General features: G+C 45.3%; 1 non-coding gene across 1 annotated transcript; it reads right to left on the bottom strand.

The window, feature by feature from the left end:
• Positions 1-10,224: 10,224 nt before the first annotated feature.
• Positions 10,225-10,299, bottom strand: Trnat-ugu (transfer RNA threonine (anticodon UGU)). The gene has a single exon. It is a non-coding gene; the product is annotated as a tRNA-Thr (tRNA).
• Positions 10,300-14,348: the final 4,049 nt, after the last annotated feature.

Genomic DNA, 14,348 nt, shown 5'->3' with positions numbered 1-14,348 from the left:
GGCTTTTTTTTACGTTCCGAAGGAATAAAAAATAGGTTTTAGTATCGTTTCCCAGTGTCTACGCTTGTCTGCGTACCCCGGGGAGCAAACAGCTCACAGTGCGTTGAATATTAGAGGAATCACCTACAGGACGAATATTTCTTCCAGATCCAGGTTGGTTCAAAAATGGTTCAAATGGCTCTGAGCACTATGGGACTTAACATCTATGGTCATCAGTCCCCTAGAACTTAGAACTACTTAAACCTAACTAACCTAAGGACAGCACACAACACCCAGCCATCACGAGGCAGAGAAAATCCCTGACCCCGCCGGGAATCGAACCCGGGAACCCGGGCGTGGGAAGCGAGAACGCTAACACACGACCACGAGATACGGGCAAATCCAGGTTGTTTTATATCATTAGTCGGTAGCAACGGGTGGTTGTAATTAAAGTGCAGCTACCGACAGAGGTCCAGTATTGGCTGTAATTATCGAATGGCATCGAAACTTGGTAGATATGCTATGTGTTGATGCGGAACCGATTTATGGTGGAAAATGTTAGTTCCAATTTTGGCCACCCGGTGCAAATCTGGCGCTGTGAACGCAAGGAAACTTATAGAAATGTTTTCATATGAAGTGGATAAGGAACGCGACGTGGGCAGAAAAGGTGAAAGAAGTGAGAAAGGCATAATGTTGATTTTGTTATTAAGCGCCGATGCACCATTTCTTCAATGTGATCACCAGAGAAGTCGACGATAAGCCGCATCTGTAAGAAGACTTGATCAAGAGTTGCTCATAGCAGTTCTGGTCTGAGCAACGTGTTCTCGTATGCTGGGCTTCATATCGAATATGTCCATGGTAAACGCGTTCTTTTAGATGTCTCCAGAGCCAAAAGTCATATGGATTCAGATCAGCTGAACTTACAGGCCATGCTTGTGGAAAAACCTCTGGAGATAACACGTTCGTGGAAGGCTGCACTAAGCAGATCCTTCATTGGGCGAGCTACATGAAGTGTTGCCCCATCTTGCACGAAAACAGTACTTTCCACATACTATGGCTGCGCACTTCCAAAGGAGGTATCACATGCTGTACAAAGTCTCCATAACGTGCACACATCACGGTACACCTGACAGGCTTTCTGCGTGTATTCTCTTCAAAGAGGAACTGACAGAGAATAAATGTGCATGTAAACAGTTTTTGATATTTCTGAGCAACAGTCATACAATAATCTTTAAATGAACACACCGTCATTTGTCTGCGCTGTTGTTTATTTAATTACGACCCAGGTTTCGACCCAAGATCTTTACTAGATGGTGATTTTACAACTGGCATTTCGTGAGACGCTAATATTTTTTTTTTTTAATTTGTGTCTAATTTTGAGCTTGATGTCCTGTAATATATGTTAATGATGTAAACTCAGTCACTTGAAAATGACATAAAAGGCGGAAATCTAGGTCGTAATTAGATAAACAACAATGTAGTCAAATGGCGGTATGTTGATTAAAAAAGAGAACGTGCATATGTTTTCACATCAGAGAGTAACATACGGCGAGTGCCACATCTCTTCGAGCACAAAGGGCTGTTAAACAGAACCTCAGATTCGGCAGTTCTGCGTATTTATTGCACCGTGTAGTGCTAAATGTGCCTCGTCACTCCATAGAAAATATCAATTTCGATCCATGCCAGAAACCAAAGAGCAGATTCAGAACGTTGCTGCAGATCGTGATGTTTCAGCTGCTGCAGCATATGGATCTTGTACAGGTGTCAATGTAAAATAGACCACAAAAATTTCCTGTAGTGTTGACCGTGGGATGGACAATTCTCGTGACGCTGCACGGGCACTAGCACCATTCGGGGCACGTGCTGCACGGTCAGTTACAGCAACAGCAACAGCAACAGCAACCTCGTCAGTAACTTCCACCGTACATGAAGCCTTCATCATCCACATACCACACCAAGCTCACCCGTGTTTCCAATTTCAGTATAATCTTCTTTCAACGGACACTTCAGTAGGAGATAGTCTCTCAATTCAGCACTGTAATTGCTGCCATTCGTATAAAGAAAGTTTCACTAACAGCGAACGACCTCTGTTCTCCATAGCCATACAGTTCACTCACGTTATGGCTTGTCAAATGGCAGCGTGGATACCACACCGTCACACAAATGGTGTACAGCCCGACATATGCAACCTGGTGGCCAAACTTGGAACTAATTTTTTCCAGAGTAAATCGGTTCCGCATTAATGCATTAGCTTATCTACCAAGTTTCGCTGCCATACGATAGTTACAGCACGCGCTGCAATCCCGTGAGTAGCTGCGCTTTAAGTACAATCACGAGCAGCAGCAGCAGCAGTGGCAGCGGCGATCTGCCCTGCACCCAAGCCACGCAGGTGGCCCACCCGGCGCCCACTGTGCAGTTTTCTTACCCGCCGTTTGCCGGTTTCAGAGTCTACGGGAAGGTTCGAGAACCACCTTTCTCCGGTTCTTGCTACACTGCCAAGTCAAGCTATCGTCAATCTAGTCGACAAAGGAACCTTGTTATTCTCCAGCAGAGCGAAGCTATATGAAGTTGTGCAAAATCTGAAGACCTCCACTGAGCCTGAGAAACTTCCCACTGATGAACTTCTTCAGTTGCTTACACAGTATTTATGACGCAAAACCCATGTGTTGATGGCAGGGTTATAGTTTAACCACTGCCAAAACGGTCGTACGTGGCCTGGATCGCCGATCTGCAGTGCCTGCCATACAAGTGTCGTTTTGAGTTTCCCAGGTGTGCTACCACATATGCAGACTCGCTAATTAGGGACGTGATTGCACGGTCAGTACCGAATCCTGAGGTCCAGACTGGGGCGTTGACCTTCTCTGGCCCCTCTTCAGCTGATATTGCAGATTGCGGTCTCGCATGACCCTACTGCAACGGTGGCGCAGTATAGGTGTGCAGCCCCAGTGCGCTGCAGAGTTCGCCAGACGGGCTTCACTTCCACCAAGTCACTGTGTGTGTTGACGCAGTTGCCGATTCCAGCGCAGTAGTGTCGTGGCGCTGCCTGGCTTTGCCCGTGTCCAGCTCGGTAGGTTCGCAAATCGCAGTGTCGTAATTCCCACCCATGGCGTTTTCGGGTACTCGGCATCGCTCTCCTTCCATTCGGTGGACGGGCCAGAGGACCTGTCCCGACTCATTTGCTGCCAGTTCGACGAGACTGTCCACACTTGGAGGGAATGTGTGGTTATTCCATCAGATAGGCTGTTCAGAAACTGTCAGTGACAGTCGGCAAGCTGCGGGATGATCATCAGAAGCCCCTGTGGATCCCGCGGCTGTTCTAATACCCTGCATGTGTCGGTCCAGTGTATTTTTCTGACGTTTATAGTGGATGGGCGACTGGTTGTATTTCAAGTAGACACGGAAGCGACAGTCAGCCTTATTTACTTAGATGTTGACATGTTCTTGCGCTGCCAAGCGTTGCAATGGCCATTCTATCAAATTCGGTCTTACATTAAACAGTGTATTCCTTTGAGGGGGCAATTCTCCATCTCAGTGTGGAACAGCTATATACATTATAAGTTGTCAGTTTCCCCTTTGGCACAAGATAATTTTCGATTACACACTTTTTTTCTGTTTTTGACATCCAGATGGTTGACGAAGCCCATCTTGTGTATCAGTCTGTCGCTATCCCGGATTTGGCGCCCTTAGTACGATCATCAGCCTTTCCAGTAGTTGCAAGGGCAACAGTCTGGATGATTGACTCATCTGGCCTTGTAACAATAACCAAAACGGCATTGCTGTGCTGGTACTGCGAACGGCTGAAAGCAAGGGGAAACTACGGCCGTAATTTTTCCCGAGGGCATGCAGCTTTACTGTATGATTAAATGATGACGGCGTCCTCTTGGGTAAAATATTCCGGAGGTAAAATAGTCCCCCATTCGGATCTCCGGGCGGGGACTACTCAAGAGGATGTCGTTATCAGGAGAAAGAAAACTGGCGTTCTATGGACCGGAGTGTGGAATGTCAGATCCCTTAATCGGGCAGGTAGGTAAGAAAATTTAAAAAGGGAAATGGATAGGTTAAAGTTGGATATAGTGGGAATTAGTGAAGTTCGGTGGCGGGAGGAACAAGACTTCTGGTCAGGTGACTACAGGGTTACAAACACAAAGTCAAATAGCGGTAATGCAGGAGTAGGTTTAATAATGAATAGGAAAATAGGAATGCGGGTAAGCTACTACAAACAGCATAGTGAACGCATTATTGTGGCCAAGATAGATACGAAGCCCACGTCTACCACAGTAGTACAAGTTTATATGCCAACTAGCTCTGCATATGACGAAGAAATTGAAGAAATGTATTATGAAATAAAAGAAATTATTCAGATAGTGAAGGGAGACGAAAATTTAATAGTCATGGGTGATTGGAATTCGACAGTAGGGAAAGGGAGAGAAGGAAACGTAGTAGGTGAATATGGATTGGAGCTAAGAAATGAAAGAGGAAGCCGCCTGGTAGAATTTTGCTCAAAGCACAACTTAATCATAGCTAACACTTGGTTTAAGGATCATGATAGAAGGTTGTATACATGGAAGAACCCTGGAGATACTAAAAGGTATCAGATAGATTATATAATGGTAAGACAGAGATTTAGGAACCATGTTTTAAACTGTAAGACATTTCCAAGGGCAGATGTGGACTCTGACCACAATCTATTGGTTATGACGTGTAGACTAAAACTGAAGAAACTGCAAAAAGGTGGGAATTTAAGGAGATGGGACCTGGATAAACTAAAAGAACCAGAGGTTGCACAGAGTTTCAGGGAGAGCATAAGGGAACAATTGACAGGAATGGGGGAAATAAATACAGTAGAAGAAGAATGGGTAGCTTTGAGGGACGAAGTAGTGAAGGCAGGAGAGGATCAAGTAGGTAAAAAGACGAGGGCTCGTAGAAATCCTTGGGTAACAGAAGAAATATTGAATTTAATTGATGAAAGGAGAAAATATAAAAATGCAGTAAATGAAGCAAGCTAAAAGGAATACAAACGTCTCAAAAATGAGATCGACAGGAAGTGCAAAATGGCTAAGCAGGGATGGCTAGAGGACAAATGTAAGGATGTAGAGGCTTATCTCACTAGGGGTAAGATAGATACTGCCTACAGGAAAATTAAAGAGACCTTTGGAGATAAGACAACCACTTGTATGAACATCAAGAGCTCAGATGGAAACCCAGTTTTAAGCAAAGAAGGGAAAGCAGAAAGGTGGAAGGAGTATATAGAGGGTCTATACAAGGGCGATGTACTTGAGGACAATATTATGGAAATGGAAGAGGATGTAGATGAAGATGAAATGGGAGATACGATACTGCGTGAAGAGTTTGACAAAGCACTGAAAGACCTGAGTCGAAACAAGGCCCCCGGAGTAGACAACATTCCATTGGAACTACTGACGGCCTTGGGAGAGCCAGTCCTAACAAAACTCTACCACCTGGTGAGCAAGATGTATGAAACAGGCGAAATACCCTCAGACTTCAAGAAGAATATAATAATTCCAATCCCAAAGAAAGCAGGTGTTGACAGATGTGAAAATTACCGAACAATCAGTTTAATAAGCCACAGCTGCAAAATACTAACACGAATTCTTTACAGACGAATGGAAAAACTAGTAGAAGCCAACCTCGGGGAAGATCAGTTTGGATTCCGTAGAAATACTGGAACACGTGAGGCAATACTGACCATACGACTTATCTTAGAAGAAAGATTAAGGAAAGGCAAACCTACGTTTCTAGCATTTGTAGACTTAGAGAAAGCTTTTGATAATGTTGACTGGAATACTCTCTTTCAAATTCTAAAGGTGGCAGGGGTAAAATGTAGGGAGCGAAAGGCTATTTACAATTTGTACAGAAACCAGATGGCAGTTATAAGAGTCGAGGGACATGAAAGGGAAGCAGTGGTTGGGAAGGGAGTGAGACAGGGTTGTAGCCTCTCCCCGATGTTATTCAATCTGTATATTGAGCAAGCAGTAAAGGAAACAAAAGAAAAATTCGGAGTAGGTATTAAAATCCATGGAGAAGAAATAAAAACTTTGAGGTTCGCCGATGACATTGTAATTCTGTCAGAGACAGCAAAGGACTTGGAAGAGCAGTTGAACGGAATGGACAGTGTCTTGAAGGGAGGATATAAGATGAACATCAACAAAAGCAAAACGAGGTTAATGGAATGTAGTCAAATTAAGTCAGGTGATGTTGAGGGTATTAGATTAGGAAATGAGACACTTAAAGTAGTAAAGGAGTTTTGCTATTTTGGGAGCAAAATAACTGATGATGGTCGAAGTAGAGAGGATATAAAGTGTGGACTGGCAATGGCAAGGAAAGGGTTTCTGAAGAAGAGAAATTTGTTAACATCCAGTACAGATTTAAGTGTCAGGAAGTCATTTCTGAAAGTATTTGTATGGAGTGTAGCCATGTATGGAAGTGAAACATGGACGGTAAATAGTTTGGACAAGAAGAGAATAGAAGCTTTCGAAATGTGGTGCTACAGAAGAATGCTGAAGATTAGATGGGTAGATCACATAACTAATGAGGAAGTATTGAATAGGATTGGGGAGAAGAGAAGCAGATTCAGAAGGATGTAGGTTGCAGTAGGTACTGGGAGATGAAGAAGCTTGCACAGGATAGAGTAGTATGGAGAGCTGCATCAAACCAGTCTCAGGACTGAAGACCGCAACAACAACAGCAACAACAACAGTACGATCATACAACCAACTGTTTCAGAATGCCCCCCACTGTTGCATTCTCGCATTTTCCGGTTGCTTCATGCATTGTAGTACAGTACGTCTCATATGAAGGGGCTGGCAGACGTCATGTCTACCGGCTTGCGATCGAACACTGGTGCGGGTTTGTGGGGCCAGAGCACAGAACCAACGTGAGTCTCTGTGCCAGTCTTGCCCTTGGCCTGTCCCGGAGCAACCTTGAGACAGGGTGCATGTCGATTTTGGAGGTCCATTTCGGGCAGCATGTGTTTGTCTGTAGTCAATACTTCGTCAATTTCTGATATGTAGCCATGCTCTCCTCCACATCATCGACCGTCATTATTCTGGCATTGTTTATCATTTCTGCTCAAAAAGTGGTTCAAATGGCTCTAACCACTATGGGACTTAACACGTGAAGTCATCAGTCCCCTAGGCTTAGAACTACGTAAACCTAACTAACCTAAGGACATCACACACATCCATGCCCGAGGCAGGATTCGAACCTGCGACCATAACAGCCGCGTGGTTCCGGACTGAAGCGCCTAGAACCGCTCGGCCACAGTGGCCGGCTATCATTTCTGCCATCGCCATTGGCTCGTTTCTCCTATAACGGTCGGCAATTTGTATCGCTGGAGTTTCAAGACTTTTGCATTCTTCACCCAGTTTCTAAGTTGGATGTGGACCAACGAAGAGTCCATATCTGACTCTTCCTGCACTGAAGCATTGCAGAGTTTTCCCACTGCATACCAGGTAATGCCAGTCAACGAGTGTAGTGTGATGTAACATCTTCATGATTGCCAGTCGTGGGGTCTCCCGGATTTTTGGCATCCTGAGTCTCATACCCTGCACCACCATGCCCCTCTGGGTCTGGCATCTAGGCAACAGCTTGGGCGGCTGCCAGGTGTTGTGGAGGACCACAAAGGTCTGTAGATGTTTCTGGTGAATATCAGTCGGGAGCAGCTGACCCATCTTATGAATCAGTTGTCCCTGCCCTCCACTGGGTCATCAGTGCTGCAGTCTTCCAGTCAACTGGGTGGCCAGTTTGGTCCTGACACTGTTCCAGGCGCAGGCTTCCACTTACAATGGCATGTTTCCCCACTACCATCTCCTTCATGCCCTCCTCTACTCTAGGGAGGCTAGCTCCCACACTTATCGAAGTGGAGCCCATGGATTTCGATTTGCCTTCCTCTTCCTCTGCCTCCTCTCCCCTATCACTGGTGGCTGTGGCCTTGCCTCCACTGCTGCCTGTAGACTGACTGTGGCCTCCACCTCTGTGCCCTACCACACTCTGGTGGGGCCCCTCATGTTGGCATTGTCTCCTCCAGTGTTCAGCCTGAGTGTCTGGTGCTCTCTCCAGTTCTGTGCCAGAGGTCGCTGCCTGAGGCTGGTCATTTTCGGCCGTCTTTGGTGTTTCCAGGGCGGAGGGATTTAGTATATCACTTGGGGGCAGATGACCTGGTGGAATAGTGTGGACTACTGCCATTGGCGACAGATGCAACATATGGTCCGGGCAGGCCCACTATTGGAAGTGTTTACATGGCGGCAGTAGTAGGCAGGGCAGTTCCAACACTGAGTTCGACCACCATAGACCTCGTCTTGCATCTCATGATGTGTGCTATTTTCATGTGTTCAATCGTGAGCCACATGCACCTGGCGTGTATTGTGTTTATCTCCGTGCACGCCTCTAAGCAGTTTCGCTCTTTCTATTCCCTTGCGGGGCGACTCGACTCGCATGACGAATTTTCATTTCTTTTTGTGGGGTTCTGTTCTCCGGCTTGTATAGCCAAGCCATCGTGGTCCCGTACAGTGGCTTGTGCTGTCAGCAGTGTTTAGTGGCGTTGTCACACCTGTGCAGATTCGAAATAACGTATTTTGGCCGGAAGCAAAGACTTAGGAAATGGTGACTTACATGTTTAACAGAGTCACTTCTCACAGAAGCCGATACTACTTCCTAAAAGTAGACATAGTTTCCAAGATTTCGTAAACTTCCAATTGCTGCTCCGAAACTCATTAGAATAGTACTCGTCCACATGGAAACGCATTTCAGCATTATTGTGAACAACTTTGTCGATTATTGTAGTTCTTTAACTTCAAACATCAGACACAAATAACATTGTGAAGCAACACCGCCCGTTACATAGGGCATACGATTACCAAGGGGGGCTAAAGGTCGATTTTTCAATTTCGCGAACGCCTAGAAACTCCCAAGTTTGTAGAAACATTGCGGAGTGGCAGCCAGTCAAGCCGGGTACACAGAATGGTTGGCTTTTGATGCATACGTGGAGAATCGTATCGGTCATCCCATTCGTCAGCTCCCTGCACAGTGATAGGATTTCCACTTAATGCTATTTGGCGAACGCCTGTTGCCGACAGAAAGCCTATGACCTTGGTAGTCTTCGACGATGACATTCAGTATACATTGCGTGACTACCTTGCGGAACAGTTTTTGTGGATTAGGGAAAACCGAACACTCAGCTTTCGATTGACAAAACAGGCGGGCAGTTAGTCCAACAGGTCCGGAAACGTCTCTCCTGGAAATCTGCTTGACTGACGACTAAGCTCTGGTTAGAAGGCAATGTCTCTTGGATCAGCCTTAAATAAACATAGAAATGCGGCCCAGCTGCAATCCGATTTGGATAATTACTCCTGCAAAATCATCGCTTCAGGCTTAGAAATCATACGATACACAGTAAAATGGCAGATCACTAGAGAAGAAGAAGAAAGCTGAGATTAGGTGGTGGAACAAACTTTTGTTAAAGCTGAGACAGTAAACTGCGAATGATGATGTATTAGAATAGGTAAAATAACTCTGTGGTGAGTGGTTAATAGAGAGGACCATTTGTTGGTGGAATGTATGCTAACATGTCGATGACTATGAAATTTAGTAATGAAGGAAAATAAGTCAGAGACGCGAAAAACAAGAATATAACACGACGACCATGTGCAACACCTCCCAGAAGGGAAGAGATGGGCAGTTGTTGGGAAAATGTGGAGGACAGCCTGAGATGAGCTGAGAGTTTGAAGAACGTAAATATTTGACAAAGGGTACAAATATTGTAAGGTGGCAACGGGCTTGCCCCTTACATGAGTCCATTTAACGTGACTGTAATCACTTTGCGAGCACTTTAGGCCAATAAAAGCGACTGACAGCGGTGCTTTGTAGATAAGTAGTTGTTGTTTTTTGGAGTAATACTCTCGATTACGGTGTATGAAATGTCTGTGGAAACACAGCGGCACATACAGGGAAAATTACGTGATTTTGTAACTATCAGATTTGGCGGCAATGCACTATATGCGAGGCACCGGGTACAGTGCTCGGCCAGCAGCCTGACAGCGCGTCACCGGGTGTGTAACCTCAAGTGTTTACAAAACAGGGCAGTGGCTTGCTGGGCATGGTCTCGCCTACGTTCCACTAGTTTTACACCTTCGAGTAATTAAAGTGAGACATGAAATGATAATTAAACGGACACCCTAGCTGCAAACAGGCGTTGATGTACTTCATTGGGGACATGTTGAAAATGTGTACCCCGACCGGGACTCGAACCCGGGATCTCCTGCTTACATGGCAGACGCTCTATCCATCTGAGCCACCGCGGGCACAGAGGATAGTGCGTCTGCAGCGACTTAACCCTTGCACGCTCCCTGTGAGATCCACATTCCCAACATGTCCACACCACTACATCTATTAGGCGCATTACGAATGTGGAGTTAGGCCGGAGCATATATCTGCACGCACGTTATTGTTTCCGGATGAGACGTTTTACCCCAAGACTCGAACCAACTCTGTCACCTGGATACGTGGACATGCAGTCCATTACCTCTGTCGTGACGGACACAAGAATTTCCTTGACTTCTGGCTCTATTTGCAAGAAAGACATCATGCTATTTCCGGGCATACCAGATATCGACAGTGCTTCGCAAACTACCTATGGAGTGCCTTTCACAGCCCGCCGTGCAGCTGGAATGTTCCAGGCAGTGGTAGATGAGGTCCGAACGAACGGCAAACGAGCATATATTGCACAATCCTTATCAGTGGGCGCAGTCGCTGGGAAGCCTCACTACGACGTGGTAGCTTTCTTTTCATGTTATTTGTTTCATATCTTCGATGGCGTCTTCATTCCGTTTTAGTTTTCCAGGCTTGATTAACTATGACTGTTCGCACATTGATATCTATATAAATAAAACAAGATTTAAAAAAAGTGGGCAGGAGACCTGCGTTCGTATCCAAATAAATACACAAGAACAAAATAAGAACAAAATGAACAACAAATAAAATATAATAAAGTATTATACCCTTTCCTTTTCCTTTTATTTCATTTTTTTATACAAAGTTCAGAGGCATATTTAATTTTTGTTCGTTGGCGGAACCTGAAGTGGTTAGCTTAAGGATGAAAGTGGCGGTGGCACTAGTTTTGTTTTTGTTCTTAGGCTAGATAGGAATAAAAAAAAAGTAGCTCAGTTGGTAGGAGACTTGCCCACGAAAGGCAAGTACAATTTTAATTTCTATATTCGGTTTGAGTACATTAAAAAAAAAGGATCTGAGTTCAAACCTTATATAAAAAAAAAAAAGATGGATAGAGCGTCTGCCATGTAAGCAGGAGATCTCGGGTTCGAGTCCCGGTCGGGGCACACATTTTCAACATGTCCCCAATGAAGTACATCAACGCCTGTTTGCAGCTAGGGTGTCCATTTAATTATCATTTCATTTCTAGCAAAGCTGCATGGTCATCCATGGTAACTGTTCTTTCGGGAACAGATGCTACCGTCGTACATAGTTAAAGTGAGGTAGGCCAGCGGCTTGCTGGGCGTGCTCTCGGTGAAGAGGGGCAGGCCAGGAGTCCCTTAGGAAGTAAAAATTCCGGAAAAATTGTTGTTGCCCGCAGCTGTGGATCTTCCCAGGTGGCTTGAGCAGAGTTTACTCGTTAAATTTGGTAGAAAGGGGAAATTGTGGAAAATAGTTCGATTCCCAGGTAGTACATTGGTCGGCACTGGGATACGGGGTATTTTGAGCGTTTCTAGGGATGTGATTCGCTCGGTAAACTTTTGGGGGGGAAAACATAGCCTAAGAACGATCTTGGTCGACTCTCTGTCGAGGTCTTCCATCTTGGACTTTCGTTCTGAGAGGACGTGAGTGGTGTCTTCTCTTTGCTGATGGGAAGATTGTCACAATTTGAGAAGTTTACAGCAGCAGTCTGTTGTCCAAGTATTGTAGGAGTGTAATCTGCGCCACACCAGGATTCCACGGCCGCGCCCTCGCCTGCCGGAGACCGCAGCCACAGCAGCAGCAGTCGTACAGTGAGATCACTCCTGCTCCAGCCCGTATTAGGATTGGTGTTAAATAGCTGGATCACGTGCAATTGCTGTTCCCACTGAGGTTTCACGATACTTTGGGGCGTAGTGAGTCTTCTTGTTTTTCGTTTTGTGTCGATGTCAGTCGGTCAGCCAATTTATAAGAGATCGCGTTTTGTACCGACTTTGACACAGCTCACTGCCAATCCCAGCTAGGAAGGTAATTTGTAAATGGTTCTTTGTGTTTTTATTCAGGTCTAAGACCTCGAGCATAGTACTTAATTTACGATCCATATCCCTGCATATGGGAGTCACAGAGCATTCTCCCCATCTTAGGGCAAAAGACCATCCTCACACAGTCATTGACCAAACCGCCCTGCAGCACCGTTAATCTCCAACTGATCAGAAGAAGACGACTACACTCCACATCTCGTGAATGAATAGAGCTTTCCGAGTCTTAACCCGTCCAAGTGCACGAGATTTCTCGAGATGTGGCCATGTCGAGGAGCTTAGCACTCCTTATCCATGTATAGTGACTTATTTCAAAGTGCCATAATGTAGTAGTGTACAGTTAAGAAGAAAAAGAAATGACTCATTTTTATATGTGATGGAGTTCCAGACGAATTGAGTTAGATACATTTTTACGTAAATCATCCAAGCTATCAACTCTAAAGTATTGTTCTAGAGTCTAGGATCGGAACCTGGAAGGTATTCCTTCCAGTGCGATCGAGTCATCATCTGCGTCTAGGTGAAAGAAATTTCTCAGGTGTGAAGTATGAATGGGGATGCGGCCACCTCATGCTTGCGGGCATCTGTGCACTGTTTGACATCTGACAGACGTGTCACTTATCGCTACCTCCTGTGTACTCTACTGGACAGGGGGGAGGCGGAGTGCGCTTGCATGCATTGGTTGCATTATTTCACGAGCAGGTGTGTAGGCTGTGCTGTGCGCTATTTGGACAGTTAATGAGTACTGAGGATGTCTACACGTCAGTGTGAAGCATTATTTAGGAGCAGTTTCCTATTGTGTACTGAAATTATGAGTTGGTTGCGTGTCTGTGGGCTGCGCAGCATAATCACAGGCGCATCAGGGTGGGCGTTTTGTATCAGTGTGATAGATATACTCCATCCCTAAATAAGATGTTTCAAAATAAATAGAGTGCACTCCTTCCTTACTCTCCCCAGCAGCCCAGAGCAGGCTGAGTCATTTTCGCGCCATTTTCCCCCACCATCTTGGATTAGGTCACAGGAGGGAAGACAGTACTGTGTAATAGGTCAGTTGGAGTCTCATGGTGAAGAGGCTGTCTGCAAAATAAAGACTTGTGTCCAGAGTTGTTTTCCCGCCATTTACCCCTACCATCTTGGGTTACGCCACGAAACGGACGATAGCGTCCTCTGCTGGTGGTACTGAGTGCTACACCTCACGGAGAACACACTGTTTGACGCCATCGTGCATAACTGTACCTGCGTCATCATGTGACGTCATGGTGGCGTCCTCTGGCAGTGACGATATGAACTAAGTCATTTGGGCTCTGGACTCAGTGGTGAACACACTGGGTGGGGCCATCTCGAATAATGGCAATTGCGATGTGATCTGGCATCAGGAGAGTGCCATCTGGTGACACCAATATGAACTGAGCCAGTTGGAGTCCAGATCCAGTGGCGAACACATCTATTTGAAATTGGTTAAATAATAAAGAAAAGTACTTTGCTTAGTAGAGAAAAGTGAGGTTTGGTGCAATGTGATGTTGGAATTTGAACTTCGCACCATTTTTCTCGGGGAGGGGGCGTGGCACTTTCCTGCCAAAATCCGACATCTTGATTGATGTCATCACCACCATCTTGGATGACGTCATCGCCGCCATGTTGGATAATCGTACTTTGGGGTGGTGTCCCCTTTGTTCCAATACTCATGTACAACAGTTTATTATATTGAAATGATAATAAATAGATCCTGTGTGTTTTAGTTAGAGTTCTTTCCTCCACGAAATCTAAAATTCCAGTTTTCTCAACGATTTCAGTATCCGAGAGTAATTTGGTTTTCCTGCCTGTAGATAGAGAAAACACATCAGAGATACTCGGCTCCAGACGACAGCATGAAGAGGCGTTTCATGAAGTGCGCCAGGGTTTCCCTCTGACCAGTATCTTAAGTTTTGTTTATTAACAAAACTAGAGAGATGGAAATGCGCCTCATCGCTCATCCACAAGTGGTTTACTTGGTCGTCATTTTCTTCAAGTCTTCTGGACATTTCCTCATAAAATTGTAATCGTGTCTAATAGTCACTTGGTTTGAGAGATTGCACAATCTGTATTTTGTATGGGTGAAAATGTAAATCTTGACGAAGAATCCTTCTCACT

The sequence above is a fragment of the Schistocerca cancellata genome, chromosome 1 (assembly GCF_023864275.1).
Source record: "Schistocerca cancellata isolate TAMUIC-IGC-003103 chromosome 1, iqSchCanc2.1, whole genome shotgun sequence".
NCBI lineage: Eukaryota > Metazoa > Arthropoda > Insecta > Orthoptera > Acrididae > Schistocerca > Schistocerca cancellata.
Note: the sequence above shows the minus strand (reverse complement) of the source record. Positions and strands in the feature narration are given on the sequence as shown.